Genomic DNA, 24,633 nt, shown 5'->3' on the forward strand with positions numbered 1-24,633 from the left:
ACGAGCATCTGATGCTTTACCCCTTTTATGTCTTTGCAGAAGAAAATGAGGAGATGCTATCCCTGTCTGTGGGGCTTGCTGTCTTTTGGCTCCATTTTAAACAGAAGCCTTCGTGCTTGCATTCCAATGTGGCATCTCCAGGTCTTCATGAAATGGCTTTTCCTTCCTTCTTTCCTGCTTCCTCCTTCCGTCCCTTCTTCCTTCCTTCCTTTCCTGCTTTTTTCCTTTCATGTAAATCACCTGAAGATAAAGCAGGTCTACTTCATCTCCAAACTTTTCCTCTTTGCTAAATTGGCTTATTTTCCAACTAGATCATTTATGTAAGTGGTTCTGACATAGTAGCGAACTTTCTATGTTGAGGTGCTTTGTTTCTTCCCTGTTTTCTAGAAGGAAATTGTCAACAAGCTGAACTACATTATATTTTTCCCGTTTGAAATCCTTCCAATATTCCACCTTCCCCAGCCTCACTTCCACCAGCAAACCAATCCGGACTCCACTTAGAGTCTGTTGGAGTCTATGGACCCAAGTATCAGCCTTGCTCTCACTTCCAAAGCTGAGTTCTAAGATTCTAATGGGTGAGGCTTCTTTGTGCCCAATGCAGATGAGCTAAATGATATATTTTTTTCCTATTCTGAAAAATTTTTGGAAAAGCGCAATTGTAAATATGTTAAGCTGATGGCAAAATTTTAGATGCACTCTGTTCAGATCTGCAGCAACAACAGAGAAAATGTGGGTCATAATCTTTGGACCCAGAGAAGGTGTGAGGGTGGCAATTGGAGGTAAAAAGGGATCAAGTAGAAAAGTTAGAATAAGGGGCCAATACTTTCATATGAAGGTATTGATTGTAAACACCAGAGAAACAGAGAGAAAGGAAAAGTTTGGCTAACACAAGGGTTAATCGATGAGACTTCTGGCACTTCATTAAGTTGAGTAAACGCTTAGAGTGTGGAGCTTTCTTAGCAGAAAGGATGATTTATTTCCCCTTTCATTTATATATGCAACCCAAGGGTCAGCAATATTTTTGGAATTCATATTACATACAGTTCTAGATATTTCAGCAATAATCTTCAAACACCACAGCTCTGCTCGCATATATTTGTAAGAGGCAGAATGAAACTCTGAAAAGTGCACATGATTTAGAATCCCATTCCCAAGCTTCTCAACATCACCACGTATTAGCTGTGTGACCTTGATCAACACACTGAACATTTCTGTGCCTCAGGATTTGCTCTTAAAAATGATTATAATAATGAAGATTAAGTAGCATGTGAAATTATATTCATATTTATATTATATTTTGCCTGACTCTACAGATTTGTTGTGAGGATCACAAAATATGTGATAAACTATTCTGTAAACTGTCAAATTTTATTCATATTGGTTATAATTTTATATCCCCTAAAGAACTCAGCTCTCCAGCTACCGGGAACAGATAAAGTGTGTAGTAAATATGTGTGGACTGATTGATATCTGCTTCTCTCACTTAATATAGGAGAGAATGATTAGTATTAAGTGACTCTTTCTAGTCATAATCAGGTCATACTACAGCCCCAAGAAGTGTGGCCTCAGAAAGCCAGTGTTAAGGCCAGCATGAGGGTCCCGCATGTTAAGTCCAGCATGTGGTGGCTGCACCACCACACACAGCCACCCCAAACCCCAAATCCCAAACATGACCGGCCATGTTGAGGCTGAAATTTCCTCCATCCACATCAAGGGGAGATGGTGCCTTGCACTTTGAAAGCCTACATTTTGGTTTGCTTTAGCTCTTTGCAGACTCCCACCTTACTCTGAAATGTTCTATTGTCTTGTGTGCTGTCTGAAAGGCACACTCTTTACAAAGCCAGACAAAATCCTGTTCATCTTCAGATAAACTCAAGTCGGGCTTCACGTCAGGGGCAGCACAGAAGCCAGCTGGTCAGTGTTACCTTGAGTTACACAGAAGAACTCGTGGAAATAACTTTTCCTAAGCAAGCTCTGGAGAAAGGTTGAGATATACCCTCTTTCCCTTGATAACAGCAGCGATGGTCAGTTGGTACTGACATGGGCCAGATGCTGAGAGCTCAGGTAGGATCCTGCCCGTGGTCTGTGTGTTTCACACCACTGGAGCCAGAGGCTGCTTACTCCTTCCTTGCCACGATCTGTTCTCCCTCCTGATTTAAGACCATCATGTCACACTGCTCACACACACCACTCCTTAGACTGTGTGGCTTGGGGTGGGGTGGGGTGGGTATGAGATGGCCTCATCCCACAGACCACTAGCTTCTAGATGGGGTTCACACCTGCACACACCTTTAAGCTGATGCATACCTTCGAGACTCAGGCTATTGAAAATAGCTCAGATCTTGTCTCTAAACTCTCCCTAGAGCTACTTGAGAGGCAAGCCATCCCTTTAAGCAAGGACTCTCCACTTACTATAGGAAGGAAGGGAGTAGAAGGCAGAAAGATACAAGGAGATAAGAAAGGAGTACTGAACTCCTGCTATACTGGACCCTTGGCCAGCTCGAAGGACCACTGTTTTCCCCATTCTGAGCCCAGAGGGGCCACAGAACAGAGCGTGCTGGCGTCAGGGCTGGAGAACGTCAAAACTCCAGTTATTCATACCGTCTTTGAGGGCCCTCTCACATAGGGGAGACCTGACGGGGGGGACACAATAGCATTGGCCTTGTGCTCCCCGGGAATTATATGGCAGGACCCAATGTATTTGCTCTGTCTGCAGAGGGTGGAGAGTCTGAAGGCAAGGATAGGCTGTGTGGTGGGCAACACCGAGTCACTCCATCCTCTCGGAAACCCACCCCATGTTCACCCTGAAACAGCTTCCTGGAAGAACCCACACTCAGCTCTAATTGTCTCTCTACACTTTAAATTGTTGACACATTTTTTTTTTTTCCTCCACTAGAAATAAACTGAGATCCTGATGGGAATGAAATAGAGAATTGAGAAATGTTAACTACTTTAAAATAGTCTATTTATTATGCCATGAATTGTATTTTGTTACTAAGATTCTTCTGTCATTATGTGATTTTGGAGAGGGTTGGGTTCTTTTTACATGTGTTTTTTCCCCCCATTCTCCAGGGAGCTTGTAGTACTTAAAACTGTGTTGTATAATAGATAGTATAATCACCGTAAATTAAATGTGCCTTTGCAGAGTTGTGTTTTATGTTAATTCCATTGTGTGGTGGCAGCTGCTTGCAGAGGAAGCTATAGATTGGCAGGGGACGTGGGTTTCCAGCTCTGCCAAGTGCCCACAGCTACAGGTTCTGTGCCACACGTGATGCGCTGGTCCAGGAGGGAGCTGGTGCTTTGGAAGAGCTGGGGTGGGTGCGCTATGAGCTGGCCTAGGAAAGAATAATACCAATTCCATGGCAGTAGCCAAAGAGATCATTGGGAAAAAGAGTCAGGGACAGATCTCCATCTGGTCTTGCTGAGAATAATGTTCCTGAAAGCAAAGTGACTTCACTAACTAGTATGTGGCACTGTTTACCCTAAAACAATCAGCAGCTAACCCCATGATTTAAAAAAAGGACCTGTGAATTTGTTTTAGGGAAATGTAAAATAACCATCAGGATGGAGACCCTCTCTGTTGCACATCCTTGGAATTAAAGATCACCTGAGAGGAGAAATCAAATACTGTACAAAAATGAACAGCAATGTAAGGAAATAATTTTTTTTTAAATGTATAAATTTTTTTTTAAAAATAAAAAGAGCCCCTTGGAGCAGCAAAAGCAGAGGTGCTAGGAGGAAGCAGGGTCCTTGGGAAAAAGGGACCCCCCTTCTGCAAACCCGTCCCCGACCAAGGAGAGATGGGCCAGGCCACAAGCTCAGCCAGAGAGCCCAGGGGCTGCTCAGCTCAGTGGACCACAGGAGACTAAGGCCCAGTGTGGAGGGGAAACCCTGGAGGGCAAAGTCCTATTTTAGGTTGAATTGAGCATCTATTTACCAGCCCCCATGCTAATTAATATTTTCCTAAGTGGTCCACACCTTAGTCACACAGCCAAAATTATCAGTTTGATTTGTTCTGCCTATTTTATAGGCTGAGAAACTGAGTCTTGAGGAGATTAATTTGACAAGTCATGTAAGCGATAATAAACCATGTCAAAATCACATCTGCAAGTTCTGTGTTACCTATAGTGGAACATCAACTTAGATGGAGGGAAGATGAAGGAAGGCCTTAGTCAAACAGAAAAGTAGAATGGTATTCAAGAGACACAGAGAGTCCTGAGGGCCAGAGGAGTGGCCACGTCAGCTCCTTCCATGACGTTGTAGGACTATGTGCTAGAGAAATGTATATCAGATGCTGAAACAGAAAATGGAGTCAAAGTAGGGAAATTCTATGCAGAGAGCATGAATTAGTTGCTCAGGCTGCCAGAAAAAACATCATCGACTGAGTACTTAAACAATAAATGTGAATTTTCTCACAGTTCTGCAGGCTGGAGATCCCAGGTCCAGCTGTCAGTCATCTGTTTCTTGGCGATACCTCTCTTCCTGGCTTGCAGGCAGCTGGCCACCTTCCTGTGTCTTCGTTTGTTGGAGGGGAAGGGAATTCTCTGGCATCCCTTCTTTCACAGACACTTGTCCTATCAAATAAGAGCCCTTTATTTCACCTCTGTTACCTCCATAAAGGCCCCATCTCCATGATTCCACTCCTGGGAATCTAGCCAAAGGACACAAAAACTAATTTGAAGGGAAACCTGCACTCCTGTGTTCATAGCAGCACTATTTACAGTAGCTAAGATATGGACACAACATAAATACCCCCAAATAGATGAATAGATCAAGATGTGTTATATATACACACTGGAATATTACTCAGCAATCAAAAATGATAAACTCGTGACATTTGCAGCAACGTGGATGGAGCTGGAAAGAATCATGATAAGTGAGAAAAATCAGAAGGTAAAAGAAAAATATTAGATGGTCACACTTACAGGGGGAATATAGGGAAACCAAACAAAGGATCAGGAAAAAGACAAAACTTGCAGGCAAACCATAGATCTGACGCATTCAGGAGGGAAGGGAGAGGATGAAGGTCCAAAACAGGGGAGAGAAGAGCATAAAGGACTATGGTGATGGTCATGGGTGCTGTGGTAGTGGGAGAATTATGGGTACAATGCATGAAGGGGATAATCAAATATTGTACTAAAATGAACAGCAATGTAAGAAATGTAAGAAATTTAAAAAAATAAGGGCCCCATTTCCAAGTACAGCCACATTGGGGGGTAGTGATTTGAAGAAGGCACAGACATGCAGCCAATGGAGCAGAATGGCTTCCTTTCTATAAAAGCTGCCTATGTATTGTATGTACACATTATGTACACTTACCCTTGGAAGGATCGACAATAAAATATTATGAGCAGTTTTTTTTCTTTTTTTCTTATTGTTTATTGGTATTATCCAGTTCATCTGCAGCAAGTATATTTTAGTCTATTAAGGAACAAAGTTAAAAATAATTTGAGCTCATCTGCCTCTGGGTCCAGTACTTGGCCAAGGTGGCATGGACAGTGACTGCTTTTGGGCCATCCACTCTGGCCACCAGCTGCTTCGGGGCCCTAGCATAGGAGTTAGGGTGGGGAGGGAAGGAGAGGAGGGCCCTCATATCAGGCGAACACCCCAACTCCATCCATACTTGTGGGCTCCCATTTTTCGAGCCATTTCTCCTTCCCTACCATTCTCAGGCCCTGATGCCATGCTGCAGCCAGGGGCAGCGCCTCAAAGGGCAGGCTGAGATAAGCAACAGGCTGCTGAGGAATTGATATGCAAGAAAGAGCAGCAGCAGCATTTGTATCAGAGCCTCACAAAAGCAATTCTCTGCAGTTGATATAAAAAGGTGTCAGTTCTGGTTTAAGTACTGTATTACCAGCAAAGATTTATCTGCCTCAAAGCCGGGCCTCACGCCACCAAGGGAATAAACAGCTCTTCTGCTTATCTGTTTCACAGAGCACAATATTTCCCCGGTCGTCTCTGCCTCCTAAAGGACTTTTTCTTTGCCTTTCCCAGTTCATCTCCAGCAAGTCGCAAACACAATTACGCATGCCCGGTGACGACAGATGCCCTGGTCCACAGCCCACTCACCTAGTTTCTGGGGAGGAAACTGCACTAAGAAAACAAAGTAGGAAGGGAGTTTGTAAACTAGGAGCAAGTGGGAAAATCAAATTCTGATATTGAGAAATGAAAGGACATGGAGGAGTGAAGAGAATCGCTTGGCCTTAAAAAGTTGGTAAGAGATTGGCTGATTTAGGGAGGGCAGTGAGTCCTTTAGAATTGGCTGACACTTGCAGCTATTGGAACCCCTAGAATCCCAGTTGGCAGTCTAGCTGCCCTGGGACGCTGGCTCATCAGGATACAGTATGGAGTAGCATCCTGGCATCTTTGACCGCGGGGCGTGGACAGAGGAGGGAAATGTCACCTGAGGATTTGTCACATAGAGGCTACTGGCTTCAGGATGTAGCCCTGGGGGCTTTTGCCACTCAGCAGCCATGGGACTCTCTTCCCAGCAGGGTCACACTGGCTCAGAGTCACATACATACAGGTCTTTTTCTGTAAAATGAAAATGCTAATAACTCTCCTCTCTCCTGAGGGACTGTGAGGAGCAAAGGCTACAAAAGCACACACATATGCACACATCAAAGACATTTAAGCCACATGTTCTAGCCTTGGCTTGAAACTAACAGCGAACAATGTATTTCATTCTACAAGTGGTAGCAGATTTAATTGGCAAGTATTCCTGGGAGATGCAATAGAGGCGCTTAACTTCATGCTCAGGTGTGAATGGCAAAGATCAGATCCTCTCCTGACAGCCCTGCGCTGGGTGAGCTGCTGAGTGCCTATGGGAGGGAGGGGAGAGGGAATGGAGAAGCGGCAGGTGTGGGAAGGGCATGTGAAGACAAAATTTCCTGCCTGTGGACTTGTTTTGTTCCCACCTGACTGGTGCTCAGATTTCCAAACCTCATCGCCCAAGCACAGGAGCCTGCAGAAGCTGGAAGTGAACATGGGCGGTAAACCCTCACACGCCCACCAGGGCTCAGCTAACTTTACCAGAGAAGTGGTCTCAGCACTTGCTTTCTCCGTGAGCATGAGCAGCCGTAGCTCTGATAGCGCGCGTGTCAGTGTACACACCCAGCCTGCTGCAGGAGCCTGAGTCCCGGGCATGCTGTGCACTCCAGAGGGAACCAGCCAAAGGTTGCATATCTTCCCACAATCTGGGCAGCGCACAATCTTCTCTAACTGAAGGCAGCCACTCCTCAGGGCACCTGCAGGACTTGCAATGTGTTGACTTGCAATGCTGCCCTACCTTCCTGTGTACCCCGCCACATGAAATGCCCACATTCCAGCTGGGGCTCATATTCCCTCAGCAATGAGTGACACGGACATGTGCACACAAGCAGGCAGCTTGTCCAGCAACTTGGGCAAGATCCAGACCCACTTCAATACTGAGACTCATCTTAAGTACTGAAATTGTATTAATGCTACTTAGGGAAAAAATATTCTCATGAATTCCCTTATTGCTAGAATATTCTGTGACCTCTGTCCATTTATTATAGTAGTGGAGTTTTATAAGGATTCTGATCTCAGAGAATATTGGTAAGTATGATACTTGTTGGGGGAGGGGGGATATTCAGTTTTCTGGCATAGTTTTTGCTGGTATGTGTCCTTCCAAATACTCTGGTCCAAAAAGTATCTTGTTCCTGAAACAGGATGGACATCTTCCCTGAGCCCAGTGATCTGAGTGCCATTTGAAGCATAAGTGAAGAATTTGTGCATATGTGTTGAGAATGGGGAGAAAATTGACAGTGACAGAGGAAACATTTTCTAATCAGGAGGAGCTCTCTGATACAACATGTACTTTTTGTTGAAACCCACTATGTGATCTCACTGTGCTAAGATCACACTGAGCATATAGAAGTTAGAAGTTTTCTGCCTTAAAAAAAAAAAAAAAAAAAACTTAGAGTTCACAAGGAACCATAAAAAATACAATGGAGCCATACTAGAAGATATCTGGGGTTGAGTGGAGATACAAAGGAGGCTGTTATGCTCCCAGATAACAAAGGGATTTACTGATTCCAGGTTTAGAGAAGAGCATAACAAAAGAGACAAAGCATAATGTTGAGTTAGGCAATGGAAATAGCTTGGTGTGATTGGAGTAGAGAGGGAGGAAGATGACAAGCAAACCTGGGTTGGAGTAGAATTGTAAAGAGTACCAGTGGTAGGAGTGAGAAAATTGGGAGTTGCTGTTCAAGAGTATAGTCATGATGGTCAACCTGTTGGTTGACTCTCCAACAGTCACCCCACTACTCCACTTTCTTTTCACAATGGCAAATAGCTCTTATGCTGGGCATAAGCCAACAGCAAAGAGCTCTTTTAGAGACACTGGCACAGGCTGCCAGTGCTCTCTGCAGGTGATGTCAGAGGCAGGACCAGGGGTAGGGGCAACAGTCAGGCTGCAGTTTGAAATAAAGATCAGATGTGAAGGCCTGTGGAGGTCTCAGAGGTCTCAGAAGATCTCTGCAAATGTCTTGAAGGTCTATAAAGGTTTGCCCCAAGGAATCTTCCCAACGAATCTGACTGCAAATCTCTTTCCAGGAGTCCTGAAGAATCGATCTGAAACTGTCTGGTGAATGGGCTCAGCTGACTGCTGCCCTGGCTTTTATCCCCTTCAGAGTCGTTGTCTTTCATTGGTCTGTTTACAATTCCAGCTATTTGATTGATGCCCGTGGCGCTCAAATCAAATTGGTTCAGTCACAATCCTGAATGGTCTCAAAAACCTTGAATGACATTGGTGAAAATTCAAACATGATTGGTCCGTTGGGAGTTTGAACCTGATAAGTCCATTTATAATTCTGACATGGCATTTGAAAGTGAAACCCCAGCCACGTGTTCAAATCTGATCTACGCTGAAGTCAGGTGGTCTCAAATCAGTAGTTTGCCCTTCAGCAGGGCCAAGGTGGAACCATGCAGGGGGCCAAGATGCTCACCTTACCTAGCAGGCTTCAGTGGAGTTGGATGCTCACCCCAGGAGCCAGAGAGGGCACCCCTGAAGTTGGAACCTCAGGAGATGATCCATAGGCTGGGGAAAACTGCAGCAACATGGTCTCTCTTCCTGTGGCTCATATGGGGTGAAGGTAAGTTTCACCACTGCTGGAGCCCTGGGACTGACCTGCAGGCTGCAGTCACGGCCAGGGTTTAGCAGAGCAGGGGCTGGAAACACTCAGAGGCTCTCACACCTGGCTCAAGCTAGTAAGCCAGTTATGTCCTATGGCACCTAGTGCCATCGGGCTCCTGTGACAGAGCTGCTATGACTTTTGCGAGCCAAAGGGAAATCAATTCAAAAAACCAACCCAATACCTGAAGATAGAAAAATGAGCAAATGGGAAGAAACTGGCCCCTCAGTACCACTGAATCAACCAACCTAGAACTGTTTTTTACCCACATTCATTGAGTAAAATATAAAATTTCATGATGATTTAAGTTATTTTTATTTCAGTCTTCCATTATTTGCAAGCCAAACCATCCTCCCTGATATCAAAAGGTGGGAAAAGGTATGACGGGCTTTGCTAAGCATGTTGAGCTGGAGGCTGTTCATGGTTAATAACTTGACATGCTGAGCAGTTATTAATGCAGAACTGGAGCTCAAGATAGAGAAGATCTGAGAACATGTAGGTAGAGGTGATGCCTGAGACCACAACGGTGGGACTGTGATGTGCTGAAGACCACAAGAAGGTCAGTGATGCTGCCTCGTGTGGGGGGAGAGGCTGGGGGAGAACCATTGGCTGCACCATGAATGGGAGCTGTTGGTTATCTTTTTGGGGATCACTTTTCATGGGTTCTAGACATCACAGTGCAGTTACTAAGGAGGAGGTGTGGCAGAGAGAAAAGCGATGTAGAAGAGAGCCCATATTTTCAAGTCACTGGGGAATGAAAGGAAGGAGGTAAATGGTATCTTACCAGGATACCAGATTGTAATGACCAAGTGATGTAAGCATGTGTGTGATGTGGGATAGCGAGGGTGGAGGCAATGAGAGTGAAGGGTAAGCTACAGGAGAGGTGGAAGAGCAGGAGCAGGAGGACATGTGTTCCCCCAGAGTCTGATGAGGACACTGCAAGGGCAGGCGAGGGACGGCTGTGTGGCCCTGCATGCTAAGAAGCACATTTGCATGGAGCACAGCCACTCCCACTAGAACCCCCGGAGACGGGCCCTATCACACTCCCCTTCTAGAGTGGAAGGCCTGCCGGTTGGGAAGATCACAACCAGAATACTATCGCTATGGTGGAGCCAAACTGCCTGACCCCAAATCCTGTACCCTGTTGTTAGTGCTGCTAGGGCAGCCAATCCTCTCCCTGGAACATGGAGGGAAGCGCCGGAGCCTGTGCAGCTGCCCCTGAAAGTCCCAGAGCAGCAACAGCCACACAGGGCAGACCCTACCCGTGGATGCGCTGTTCTGTTGGCCTGGGGTATAAATCTGTACTGTTAAAAGCCCCCTAATCAGGGCAGCCAGTGGTCTAGAAAATGAATGAACATTGATTTCTAGGAGGCTCTGACTCTGCTGCCTTAAAAACTTAGCATAGCATTCTGAACATATGGATTTCTCAGTTATTTGTGGAAGAAATAGAAGGCGCAGAAAGGAAGAAGGTTCCGAGGAAAAGGAGGTAGGAGCATGTGACCTTTCCTCATCAGCTCCACTGGTTCAGTGACCAGGAAAACCTCTGTCCGCATCCCTGGGCTTTAGCTCTAGAACAGACCACATTCTAGTCCCAAATCTAATTTGTTTTTCCCTCTCAGGACACATGTTCTTCCTGTTCAACCCTCATTCTATTAGCTGCTACTCAGGAACAATTTGGGCTGCGTCACCCTTTAAGTTTCTTTAATCTCCTTTGACCAAACAGTTGAGGACAGACGTGGGAGACATTCTAAAGACAGGACATGCATCAGGGTGACCAGGCACCTGCAGCTTGTCACCCAAATCTGCCCCAGGATGTGGCTGGGAGCCTGATACTAGTGTCTATGAGGTCCCCCTCCCACGGCACCATGCGCCCCTAGAGGGTAGGACTCGGATGATGCCACTGTGGGTTGGCAGCTGTGAGCTTAACACTGGGCAGCTGTATGGCTGGAACGACCAAGCACCTAAGACTCCAGGGAGGGGCTAATCCATCTCCCCAGAATTTACAAGTCGTAAACTGTATCCCAGCAAGTTGAAACTGAATCACAGATGGGTAAAGTGAAAATAAGGCTTTGTGATATCATTATTTCTATTAAATACAGGTATTATCCTCATATTATTGCTTTTCACTTCTCTGGGGTTGTCTGCCATGTAAAGGAGCTACACTTGGGGGACCCCTCAGATGTACTTATTTGAGTACTGTCCTTATTCTCAGAAAAAAGGAGGAAAAAGAAGCTCTCTGCTTTGCTGTCCTCCAGCCCAAAGGTGTGCAGAGCGGTTGCACCTTTCGCCACCCCATGGGCTGCCCAGCCCCATATATTTTACATGCCTGCACAATGCGTTTTATGAGGCATATAAAAGCCAGACGGGAATTATCTCCTTCCCTTGTACGGGCTGTCTCTTTGGGGGGAGAGATAACAGAGACCTATTTCATTTTGCTGCTTCCTACTGGATGCGCTGCCATAAATTGAGAAAAGAAGCTCTTTTTGAAAAATGCTTTCTTTGACCCCATTGTCACCGGGAAACCACAGCGAGAGAAATGCTGTTCTCTGTAGGGTCTCAGTTTAGAGCAGAGCAAGTAGGGGGAGAGGTATGCTTTTTCCTCTTCTATCCGCTCCGTCCCTCCCTCTTCGTGTGTTCAGGGGAGGGGCTGGCAAGTGGGCATGACTGGCCACAAGGAAGCCAAATCCTGGCTTTTCAGAGCCCCCACCCCTGCTCCAGGCAGAGGAGGGTGCAGACCCCCCAAGAAGTCATTCATTCAGCCCGAGCTACGTGCTAGGCACGGTCAGCGTATTATCAAATATGCACCACCAATATTTCATTATTGGCCTCCTATGCAGGCCAGTCCACGCCTGGGTGAGCCTAGAAATTAAACTGTACTTTCACCTCTAAAGAATGTTGTCCCCGCCAGTGCTGAAGGGGAGAGATTGCCAGGCCACTGGGTTATCCAGTGACGTGAGGGCAGAGGCACAGAAGGGCACAGACGCAATGGGGCTGCAGCCGGCGGGAGGCCCACTCCAGCCCACCTTCCTGGACTCAAAAGACCCCCGGTGGTTTGACCACAGTAAGGTAGAAAGGTGGTACCCCAACCAGTGCTTGGAATTTCTCCTTGTAAATCGATCTCTCTGATCTCTGCAGCCACCCTATTAAAATCTGACCACCCCCTCCAGCTACCTAGTAAGCCACATATGTTGAACCTGGTAATGTAGAAGAATAGATTTATCAAAAACCTCCTACCCAAACTATTCACTGAAGGGGCTGAGTGAAGGCTGACAAAGAAAATGCAGGCAAACAATGAGACAGAAAGCACACTTAGTTGGCACCACAGGTTTCCTGGGCTGACCTCCACTGGGCATGTTGCATCTGGTGGATGGTTGCAATGTCCAAAGAACATGAGGGCAGAGGCTGTGAGGAAAAGGGCTACAGGCCTCTGTGAGCCAGCCAGAGCCAGAACCAGAGAGGATGGGGAAGGTAACAAAGGGACTTGAATCCTTTCCAAAGTCTAATTCCAGTCATGTCACTCTTCTGCACAACATTCTCAATGGCTTTCAACACCTTGGAATCCAATCCCAAGCCTTCCATGTCTTGGCCCCAGTGGCTCCCTGACTCACTGCCCTCCACCCTCCCGGGCCTCCTTGACAACATGAGGCAGAGACGATTCTGCAGCCTTCCACATGGACTCCATTCCTCAAAAAGGTGCACAGATGACCTTCCCAGCCTTTCGTGCATGATTTGGGGACTGTGAGGTTGTGTTCTGCCAAGGGAATATAAGCAGAACTAGTACAGGTCCTTCATCGATTTGACCCTTAAAAATCCCACATGATCCTCTAGCTCTCTTTCCCCATTCTACAGCATCCTCGGAGGCAATAGTCATAAAAGAGGAGTTAGATACTTGAGTTCTGCTTGCAAGGCAGCTGCAGAGGAGGGACATTCTGCCTGCACAGAAAGAACAAGAAACAGATATTTGCTGGGCTGAGCCTGTCTCCAGGCAAACACATCATTGCCAAGTCGGCTTCCATGATGGCTTCTAGGCAGATAAAATTCAGATCACAAGGGCCCAGGGCCTTCTCAGGAGAATGGCAGGTCCCTTTGATAAATTTCAGTCATCTAACAATCTGGGAATAATAATAGATCAATGTCCACCAAGCTGTGATTCTAGAACTCTCCATTTTTTCACATTCAGCCACAATGTGGGGTCTCTTGGGGGACTTTGAGACATGTATGCATGACAGGTGTCTGCTCTCAACTCTGTTGGATATTGACATTTAAAAGCATGAAATCTTAAGAGAAAAATAAAACATGTGATATGTCCTACCACAGATAGTGTAATGATACAGGAGAAAAGAAGAGAGTTCAGTTTTGCCTGTGGGATCCATGAGAACTTGCGGGAAATTGACGATTGAAGTTGATCCATTCAACTTGGGCATGATTTAGACAGGTGTGATATCTAGCATGTTCTTATGAGATCAAGTGTATTTTGCTTGATATTACTCCATTACCAATATGAGAAGGAGGGTATCAAGCATCTAGATACATTTGAAATTGTGTCTGTGGCCTGGAATTCTGAGCTTTGTGCATTTTGCTTTATGTGGGGAATCTGGTCTTCTCTTACTTGCTTACTAGGCTAGAAATTCTCACGGTGAGGCCACGAATATTTTCTGGTCCAGTGCTAAGTTTAGAGCTAAGAACAGAAGAAGACTCCTCTTTCTCCAGCTCTAGGTGACATAAGCAATCGAATTTACAGTGATTTGTTATCTTCCTGGGGTAGAGAAGAGGAGACTACACAATGACTGACTTTCAGAGTTGAACAAGATCTTTGGGTCCATGATCCGTTCCCCAAACATCAGAAAGCAAGAGGGAAGGGTGGGCCTTGATGATCTAACTAATGATGAGAACGCTGAGTACAGAAACTCAGTGGCATGAGCCCACCTGTTATCCTTGCCCACAAAAACCTTGGAGGCACATGTAGACAATGAGGAGAAAGTGCTTTTAATCCTTTGCTTCGGGAATGCTGATGGAAGGCTTTGAATGTCTGCTATCCCAGTAAGTGGGAACCCTCGCAGCTGTCTATATATATGACATTGATACCCGCTCATATCCACAAACACTTCTAGATCAGGTTGTTTTAAACAGGGAAGAAGTAGTTGATTATAAAGTTTCTATCTGGTCATTTTTTTATGATGAGATTTTGATCATGGATTCTGTATTTCTGTAATATTGATAATTATGTAATTCTGTAATTATGAGATATTGGTATCTCATAAAGATGGATGAGATAGGTAGGTAGGTAGGTAGGTAGGCAGATAGATAGATAGAAAGGAAGAAAGATAGATAGATAGATAGATAGATAGATAGATAGATAGATAGATAGAATACAAATGATTCTAGCCATATTTATGCATTCAGCATCTCAACTCCATTTAACGGAAGCCAGTCTGTGCTTTCTGACAATTATACATGCAGACACAAACCGCTGCAGTAGATGCTGGAAGGACATTGTGTCCCACCTGAATGCAGATGAAGCCTGGAGTCCAGAAGCCCTCTATCTGCCTGCATCGGCAGAGGGACAGACAGCCACTATCTCCCGTTAGGGTATGGAGCTCTTGGTCAATGATCTGTATACGCTGAGTTTCTTAGCGACCACGGTCACTGGGGACCAGGATCTCATTAAACACTTCCTGTGTACAATGTGTTAAAAGACAGAACTCATGGCCCCTTCCCCAGGGGTGCTGCACCCCACGTGTTTATTGACAGAAGCCAGGCATCTGTGCTGACACCCACGTTGGCTGCCTCAGATCTCCTAGCCAGTCTCCACCAGCCTGAAGGGAAACAGCTCGGCTTCCAGATTCTGAAATTCTGCATGGTGTGATGAAAACCCAGGGCTTTCTCAAAGCTAGCTGGTGTGTGCCTCCCTCCCTCTCATCTCCTGAAGCTGTAAAGATCACAAAGGAGAGGGAAACAAGAGGAAGGCAGGAAGGGAAAGGTCCTCAAGCCAGTTGAAGAATTTGGCCAGTGGCTAGTGAAGACGAGACAACGCTTTAGAAGAAGGGGGATTTATTCATGGACACCTGTCAGAGACCGTCATTCCTCTGGCTGAACTATAGTCTGATTTTTACTGTGACATAAATCAGTTCCTCCTGGACTTAATAACTCTTCTTTATAGGTTTCTTCCCACTCATAAATAAACCTCATTCCATATGTATATACAGCAGAGGCCTGGTTGATTTGCAGCACTGTTCACTGGGAGAGGTAGGTATCAATCCCACGTCACATGGGGCCTTTTCTGTGGTTACCCCTCCAAGGAGATCCCTCCTTTCCCTGGACAATGTCAACCTCAAAGAAGAAGGCTCCTTTCTAAAATGCCCTCACTACGTGCACAGGGTAAGGTTCTACCAGAGATGGAGAAGACCATGGAGAAAGGAGACTTCCTTGCAGAAGACTGAAGGTGACTTTCAGGATTGGCCCAAGAGCAGCAAAACCGGAAATTTCAGATGCAAGAGGATCTAGGCCTCTCCTTGCTGGGAAACGTCAGGCTTTGGCAACATGTTCCTGGCCAGTTTTGCTGGCAGATTTATGAAGTGGCACATTTCAAGGTGATGGGCCAGCTAAGCACAGCCACAGCCCAGGGATGCTCTGGAACACTGTGCAGAGTTGGGAGTCAGCTGGAGAGTTACGCACGCCCTGCATTCCTCTAGCTCTCCTGGCATTTTGACTTGTAACACCCTGCCTTCATTGAGTTTTTGGACACCAGCTCTCATTCTTCTCTAATGTGGAAAGATAGCAAAATCCAGTTTTTAAATTATGCATTACAATATTCTCAGGTTTTGTACATTCTCAGAAAGAACTCCATAAATATTCAAATTCTAATTTTAAAAATGTAGTTGGAAAGGACGTTAGCAGCCATTCTTGTCCAATATCCTGCCCAAGGAAGTAAGCCCCCCTAAAGCAACCCCAGCAGATGGGCATTCAGGCCTCCCTCATCCTCTTAGCATGAAAGGTTCTAAAGGGATTCAGCTGTCGTCTCTCCTGCAATTCTCCAACTTTAAAATAAATTACAAGTAACATTGTTTAAACCACATTTTGAAATTTTATTGTCATTTAGATCAGTGAATACTCCCTGGGAATTCAAACTTTCAGGGGAAAATATATCAATAAAGTATTCAGTGATAGGATTATGTGCCATCAATTATGCTAGTAACTGTAATTATAAAAATCACGAAGAAAAATGTAAGACAAATACCATAACCTCCTCAGACAAAAACAAGTCAAAATTCTGTGTGCACACACACACCATCACACTCAATGAAACAAAACTAGTTTTGGTGAGGATGTGGAAAAGTTGGAACCCTCATCCATTGCTGGTAGGAATGTAAAATGACAGCCACTGAAGAAAGAAGCACTTGAGGTGCTTCCTCAAGTAGCTAAACATAGACTCACCATATGAATCAACAAGTCCATGCCAAGACAATGGAAAACAGGGACTCAGATAAGTGTATCTGCATGCCCGGCCATAGCAGCACTATTCACAGTAGCCAAAAGCTGGAAACGGCCCAAATACCCAACAGACAAAACCGGGTTATGTACATTCAATGACATTTTATTTTCAGTAATAAAAAGAAATAGAGTACTGATACATGCCGCAATGTAGATGAATGTCCAAAAATTATGCTAAGTGAAAAAAGCTGGACACAGGAGGTTATATGTTGTGTAATTGCATGTATATGAATTATCTAGAGTTGATAAAGCCATAGAAACAGAAAGCAGATTGCTGGTTGCCAGGCCTGGGGTGACAGGTGAATGGTCCATGGATCAGTTTCCTTTTGGGGTGAGGGAAGTGTTTTAGAGACAGATGGAGTTGAATGTATATAATGCACTGAACTGTTCACCTAAAATGCTTAATTTTATGTTCTGTGAACATCACCTCAATAAAAACCATCTGCATCAAGTCCCATCTTTTAAGATTATCTTCCATGTGGCTTTGAGCATGCTGCTTCACTGTTCTGGGCCTGAGTTCCCATCTACATGTCCCCCACACACCTGTGACCACTCCAGCCTGGGATCGTATCTGAACAAACACTGACACCCTGGAGAACTGAAAAAAATACCATAGTATTTTTGTTTTAAATGAGCACTAGATACTGCGTCTGAGAATATGTTTCTCCAACTACCCAACCAAGAATTTTTTTAAAGAAAAATATCCTCCCTTTGTCTCCTGGTGGTACAGGGGTTAAAGTCTCAGCACTATAAAGCTATTGCCAGCCATTGCAGCATGAGTTCGATCCCAGGCCAGAGAGCTGACCCACATGGCAGAGCAGACCTCTCCTATCTCGCCCACTGCTCCCCTCAGTAGTGTATTTCAGTCAATCCTCCTGTTCTACTCCCCACTCTGTTTCCAGTGAATCCTCTCACCCTCCTCACCTCTGGCCTGCACCCCAGTTCTTGTATGCATGAATAAATAAAAAATAAATCTTAAAAAAAAAAATCCTTCCTGCCCCATACATTATATCACTAGCAGACCAAAAACAAGGAAAGACGTCTCACCCACCCACTGCTTTTTTGTAAATAAAAATGTATTGAGACACAGCTACACCCATCTGTGGATAGAAAGAGGCTGCTCTGAGCCCCCCATAACCATGGTGCACAAGGCCAAGGACACTATCTGGCCATTTACATGGAAACATTACCAACCCCTATTCAAAAATAACCTGGTAAGAAATTGTCAGCAAAGCAAGAACTGGTAGATAAGACAATATAACAAAAAGATATAGAAAGTGAGATTGAAACACTTAGAAAAAAGAAACAAACTGAGAACCAAGAAATCATTTGTAACGTGTGAAAAATAGGGACTCGGCAGACGCCACCAGAAACCAAATTACTGCCGAAGAAAAGTAGCCTAGATAATGATTGTGAAACTGAAAGACCCAAAACTGAAATTAAATTTTAAAAAGAGTGGAAGATTAAAGGGGCAAATGTCACTTAAAAATCACAACTATCAACTCTTAATCCCCCTTTTTGAACTTAAAGGAATCTTTTAGGAAAAGCTCTCCCCTGCGGTGACAACACAATTACTTCAAGGACAGAGAGATTCTCAGTTTAACATCAGGATATTTTTCTTTTGTTACATTCAAGTAAAATTAAATTAATTAAACGGGTATTTTAAAATAGGATCTATATGTAGCTCTTTTTCCTTAAAAACACATACTACCTCTCTCCTTTCTGTGTATGTCTAGAGATAGATGTCCAGCATCATGTCCACCAGGTTAAAAGTTAATTATTTTGCAGGAGTATGATGGGGAGGGACTTTTTACTGTCATCTCTGTAGTTTTCCATATTGCTTAAGAGGTTAAATCATTCACTGTTTTATGAAAAAGTAATTTTTCTTTAAATATGAAGACTCAAAGCAAAAAGTTGAAATGTTATCTTTTAGGCATTGCCTTATGACATAGGCTTGTCACCTATAATTTTATATTTTTAAATGTCCCTAATTTCACCAATAATATTTTTATTGATTTGACTTTTTAAGCTGTCCACAGCATCTAGTATAAGTAATGTTCCTAATCCTTGTTCATTAAAAATTTAATTGCTATATATATATTTTTTAATTTTCCAAGGAATGTTAACTGTTCTCGATGACAATAAAACTTTAAAATAACTCTTGGGAGTCTGCCAAGATGACGGCTACAGAGAAGCCACCAGGCTCACTTCCTCCAATATTCACAACCAAATTACAACTCAACAAAGACAACAACCCCTAAACGATAAAGGGATGATTATCACATATATTAAGAGCAACAGCACTGTGGATAAAAGTAGGAAAAACTGTAATTAAACTGTGTAATTCTGGGGCAATGCAATCCCCAAGAAGTAGGGGCAGCTTCCATGAGAAGTTCTTCTGCTTTTGTTCACTTAAGGGAACATACCCACATTGGGGACTTCAAAAACTGGGAGCTCCATGGAAAAGGTGGTGCGCAGAGTGGGCATGCAGGACAGAGAGTGCACTACCGCAGAGCTTGAATTGTAAGGGTACGTGGTGGTGATTACAAGCTTGAGCCTGTGGCTCCCAAACTAGAACAGTTGGAAATTGCACTAGTGGGCGAGTCAAATAGGATTAGGATCACCTGTGTCTTCTCATGTTCGGAGGCTATTATTTATAGTCTATGGATGTGATATATGAACTACCCAGGGTGAAAATGAAGAAAACAATTGAAAATTCTCATCAACTCAAGTTCGAGGTACCTAGAGCAAGCACCCCATGTCTGCATACTAGAAAAGCTAAGAGAACAACTCCTGGCTATGGCCCTGTGTCAACCCAGCACATAGTCCATACCCAGCACTACATCTATTGCTCAACTAGAGGTTTTCACAAGACATTTTAGTCAACTGGCGGGCCTAGGGGAGGAGATCACTGCATCCCCACCACAAAATTTGGGTACCCACAGCACCATAGAAAGCTTGAAACTTGATGCTCAGTGGATCTTCCATATTCTAGCATTCTAGGTCCTTTTTACCTGTTACCACTCACCAGCACCAGCGTTCCACCCATTTGAACAGGTGAAAAGGCATTAGTCCATGCAATATCACTTAGTGATCCTGGGTAAATTACCTCTGATTTTACCTATCTTCTTATAGAAAGGGTTTAAATTCAATTTATCAGTATGAGAAGAAGAAACTCCCTATAAAAACTAAAAATGAAGTACATAGCACAAATACTGGAGCAAAAAATCCACTAGAGAAGTCTTAGTACAGGCTTTGTGAAAAATGTCTGATGAGGAGTTGAGGTAACAGTTACAACCATGTTTGTTGAATTAAGAAAACCAATGTCCCCAAACAGAAACACAATAGAGATTAAGAACATGTGAGATTGGCTCAATTAGAATTAATAGATTTTAAAAATATATTCTAACTGAATTTAAAAATACTATAGAAGGCCTTAAGAGTAGACAAATGCAAGTAATGGAGAAAATTAACAAGTCTGAGAGCACAATGGCAGAGAACACAGAAATAGAGCAGCAAAGAGGAAAATAATAAAGTGAAAAATGTAAGAGTTCCTTAGGGTAACCTAAAGAGAAATAATATTTATATCATGGGGCTCCAGAAGAAGAGGAAAAGAATGGCATAAGGAAAATGTAAAAATAATTGCTAAAACCCTCTCAACTGGAAAACAAACCAAACATGGTAATCCAAGAGCCCCAAAGAGTTCCAAACAAAACGCTGTCAGAACAACACACTTCAACGACATGGAAAATCTGCATTCTCCTATAATGGAATATATATACGGCTTAACAATAAAACATAATTAAACATATGCAACATTTGTACACTTAAAAGTACAAAAAAATTTTAAAAATAACTCTTGACAGTCACAAAATAAGTAATTTTCTTATATTTTTGTTAATTACAGTAGAAATACAATGGAATCCCTTTGTGATAACAATTAAAAAATCTGACTAATTTAAAAGGCCTTCAAAACTTTGCATTTTTTAGCAAATCAAAACATTCAAGAGTCTCCACTCATTTATCATCCCTATTCTTCTCACCACAGGATAGAAGTTACCCCCAAAAGTATTCTCCCATAATCACAAACCTCTCCCCAAACTCAACCCAGGCTGCTCTGGTTTCCCTTGTCTGGTTTCCCTTCTCTTTCCCTTTCTTCAGCTTTTCTGGAGTTACATATTCCTTCTTTCCCTTGAGTAGCTTTTTTTTTTTTTTAATTTTTTTTCTTTTTTATTTATTTATTTATTTATTTATTTGTTCATTTGTTTTGTTTATACATGCACTGGGTACAGTCAGAAGCGCGGGAGGGTGAGGGAATTCACCGGAGCCAGAGCGGGGAGCAGAGCAGGCAGAAGGACCAAAGTACACTGCTGAGGGGAGCAGCGGGCGGCAGGAGAGGTCTGCACGCCATGTGGGACCCTCCTCCGGTGGCCGGGGAGCAGCCGGGAATTGAGCCGGCGCCGCAGAGGCCGCGGGCAGCCTCGCAACCCAGCGCTCAACCGCTGCGCCACCGGGGAGGCCCCCCTTGAGTAGCTTTTTGCATAGTGAAAATGTCTTGAACATTCTGGGATTGTCATTCTTCTTTCTACAAATTACCTAGATGGACACAACAGAAGACCTAGAATACAGAAGAAAGGAGAGAAGTATGAAAACTCGGAAACAAGAACCAAGGGTCTCCAAAAGCAATCCTAGCTCTAAATTTTAGATAGGGCTATGTTTTTCCCTAGAGCATTAGAATTTTTGGAAAACATTAAGGAACAACACAGGAGATAGATATCATTAAGTCCTCAAATGTATGAGCTATTCTTTCTGAATAGGACCATCAATTGAGTGAGCTGAAACAGTTGGGAGAGGTTGCCTGGAGAAGTTGGGGCTTGCATTGGGCCCCAAAAGAGGGCAAGACCTACTTAAATGAGAGGGGAAGGGAGGAAGTGCATCCCCCATGCCACAAATGCCATTAGCAATGTGCAGAATGGACAGTGGCATGTCAGATGAAGACTCACAAGACAGGCAGAGGAGAGAGAAGAGATGTGCTGAATTGGGTAGAGCAAGAAATACATTGAGATCTAGTGGACATAACTCTATGTGGTTGTGAGAGATTAATGAGCAATCAGAAATATGTGTAATTGGTAGGGTTCCATCCACATTCAGCCACAGGGAGATTTTGTAGGGCAGCCCTCTGCCTTAGGGCTTCCAGTTACCTTATATCTTCTGTATAAGTCCTTCTCCTTCTGTTTTTTTTCTCCACCAAGATAGGCAGATGGATAGAGTGGTGTAAACAGCATGGGCATGACCTCATGGGATTAAAGATGTAGCTCAGCCTGGCCACAGACCCCATCTTCCTCAATGCCGACTTTTGCCCTTGTGTGTCTCTTCACCACTATCTTCCTAGTTGTCCAAGTTGGCCCCCCTTTCTCTCTCAAGTCCCGTGTCCAAGTGACTGCCAGACCAGTTAGGATAATGTCAACACCAGAGAGCCTCATGACTCCACCCCCCTTTTTCATTCCCACTGTTGTTACTCATTTTGGCCCCTTGTTGCCACTATGAAAATTATCCTTTTACTTTATCCTTATCCCTGCCCCTTTACCACCAGTATTATCATATCTTGCCTTCTCTTACTTGCATCCCCATGCCAGCAGCATCATGTACCGATTCCTGAGTGTGCTGTGTCAGATCCTCTGCATTCTGACTCTAGCCACATTTGTGTTCTCATCTTTTGCTCCTTCTCCTTATTTGTCCAATTTAACAACTAACTTTCTGCTTCATCCCTGTTCTTAGTCTTTATTAGTGGGGTGCCTGTGGTGGCACTGTGAACTCCCGTGTCTCTTCCTATCAAGATATTCCATACTCATTTCAAACATATCATCATCTGTCTCCTTGAAGACATGCTGGATGCCCTCAGCTGGAATTTGCCAAGAACACAGTAAACCACAATGCATTTAGGTCAGGGAATGAAAGATTCAATCAATCAATGAATAAAGAGATTAATAAAAGATGGAATTCTTACCTGCACTTGAGGTATTCTCTTGCATTCCACGTCATTTCTTCTTGTCCAGGCTGAACTTCCCCAGAGCCTGTCTGTTCTGATCGATCCAAAACACCTACTAAAGTATGAATGATGCACTAGTTAAACCTAGGATTTGACTAGTTTTTCTTGCAGACACTTCCACTCTGGGCATGTAAGAGCAGTTGCAGATTGGGCTTCAGCACTGTGCTTTGAGTCCTCAGTTTGAGATTCCAGGTATGAGGAAACAGGAGCACACTCAAAGGTATACAAAACCTGAATATAATATTTAGAGGGATGCTCAAAGACTGTGCTCCTGGAGCGAAACACCTAATGCACAGGGAAACCCCTAGGCAGGTGCTAGGGGATGGTGTGCTGTGTGAATGCTTTAGCGTCTACTTCCGCCTACCGAATTGGACTGTGGGCTTGAGGGTTTTAGGAATAATGACCTTAGACTCTCTGTCTGAAATTCCTGCATTTAAAGATCTGCTCCTTCATATCACACACTATGAATTAGCATAAACCCCAAGGGCGAACTATGTCGTTAGTGAATGAACCTTTATCTTGGATGGCTGAGGACTGCAGAGAAATGAACAGAATAAAATTGTTCAAGTTGGGGCATGGCAGATATGGGCAGAGCACAGAGAATGGCTCCGGGAAGCACCCTGGGAGTACCGAGGCAGGTACAGGAAGACCCTAGGAAGTGAAGGCTGAAGGGACAGAAAGGGGTGAGGAAAGGGAAACAAGCCATCACCACAAACACCAAGGCCCTTTCTGGTCTCTCACTTGACAAGGTCTCAACATGGTCAAGACATGAACCTCTGAACGTGTCTGTAAAATGGCTGTACATCTTATAACGTCGTCTCAGATGCATTCTCCCTTTAGATTCCCACAACACCACAATGGGCCAGGGAAAGCAAGTGTGTACTTTCTTTATTTCACAGATGGAGACCCCCAGGCTGAAGCAGGGCTAGTGACCTGCTCAGGTCAGACAGCTGATGGAAGGCTACCCTAGGATTCCAAGCCTAGGGCACTGTGGGCCCCAGCCAAGTGTTCTTCCTATCACACTACCTTGCCTCTCAATGTGTCTTTTCTAAAACAAGCAAATTTAGCATATAACTAACCTGTGACAAACTATGGTTATCAAATCTGGTAACATGACAGGGACTCCTGGAGACTTAATGGTCTACACCCTGGTCTACTCCCTGATTTCTCAATTGACAAGTTCTCAAAGCATCATTCATTTTACTGAACTTTGTGGTCTTTGGGCACCCAGGTAAAAAAAAAATTGTCTCCTGGTCTCTGCAGGCCAGCACACACCCTGTGTCACAGTGAACTTCCAAGATTATGAAATGGGGCCAGGTGCTGTGCCTGCCCTCCTGCAGCCGTATTGAACTATTCAGAATGATAATCTGGCACGTGGCAGTAACTCAGACCGAGCAGGTCCATCACTCACAGAGGGTGGCACAGCCCGCAGGGTCCCTGTGTTTCTTGCCAGAGCCAGCATTTCTTCTCTAAGCCTTCACTCATCTTCTGCACAATTTATTTCTGCACAGCGCCCTTCATACACATCAGCACTGCTCACTTCACTCAGGGAGTCAATCACCGGTTGCCAGGAAAAAGGTAAGGCTCCTTGGTTGAGATTTACAGAGAGGCTTGGACTCAAGGTCCGGGGTGGGGGCGTTCGAGAGCAGGAGAGAGGAGCAATAAGCTTAGGGTGAGAGAGAAGACACTGTGCCCCGTTTAACAGGTGGGATGCAGTCAGGCACCATGCAGGAGGGGGAGTGGAGGTTGGAACTGGGGAAGAGAGAACAGAGCCAATGCCCCACTCCCCACTGTACCCAGAAACTGTCTACATTTGGCCTTCAGTTTTCAGAGCCACTCACTCAAATCCTATTGCCCAGGAGTGGGAACTACTTAAAATCAATCCCAGGGATTCAGAAATAAAAACGTCTGGGATATCTCTTAATGAAAGTAATTAAA

At 44.3% G+C, this 24,633-nt stretch overlaps 1 long non-coding RNA gene across 3 annotated transcripts in view; it reads right to left on the reverse strand.

Moving 5' to 3' along the window:
* The window catches only part of LOC119234892 (uncharacterized), a 242,460-nt gene that overhangs the window by 34,367 nt on the left and 183,460 nt on the right, over positions 1 to 24,633 (reverse strand). For all 3 annotated transcript variants that reach the window (XR_008549999.1, XR_008550000.1, XR_005122696.2), the window contains exons 4-5: positions 22,654 to 22,750; positions 4,417 to 4,574 (exon numbers count right to left, since the gene is read on the reverse strand). This is a non-coding gene — a long non-coding RNA (uncharacterized LOC119234892). The remainder of the gene's footprint in view (positions 1 to 4,416; positions 4,575 to 22,653; positions 22,751 to 24,633) is intronic.

The sequence above is a fragment of the Talpa occidentalis genome, unplaced genomic scaffold (genome assembly GCF_014898055.3).
Source record: "Talpa occidentalis isolate TD23 unplaced genomic scaffold, MPIMG_talOcc4v2.1 talOcc4.8, whole genome shotgun sequence".
Lineage (NCBI taxonomy): Eukaryota > Metazoa > Chordata > Mammalia > Eulipotyphla > Talpidae > Talpa > Talpa occidentalis.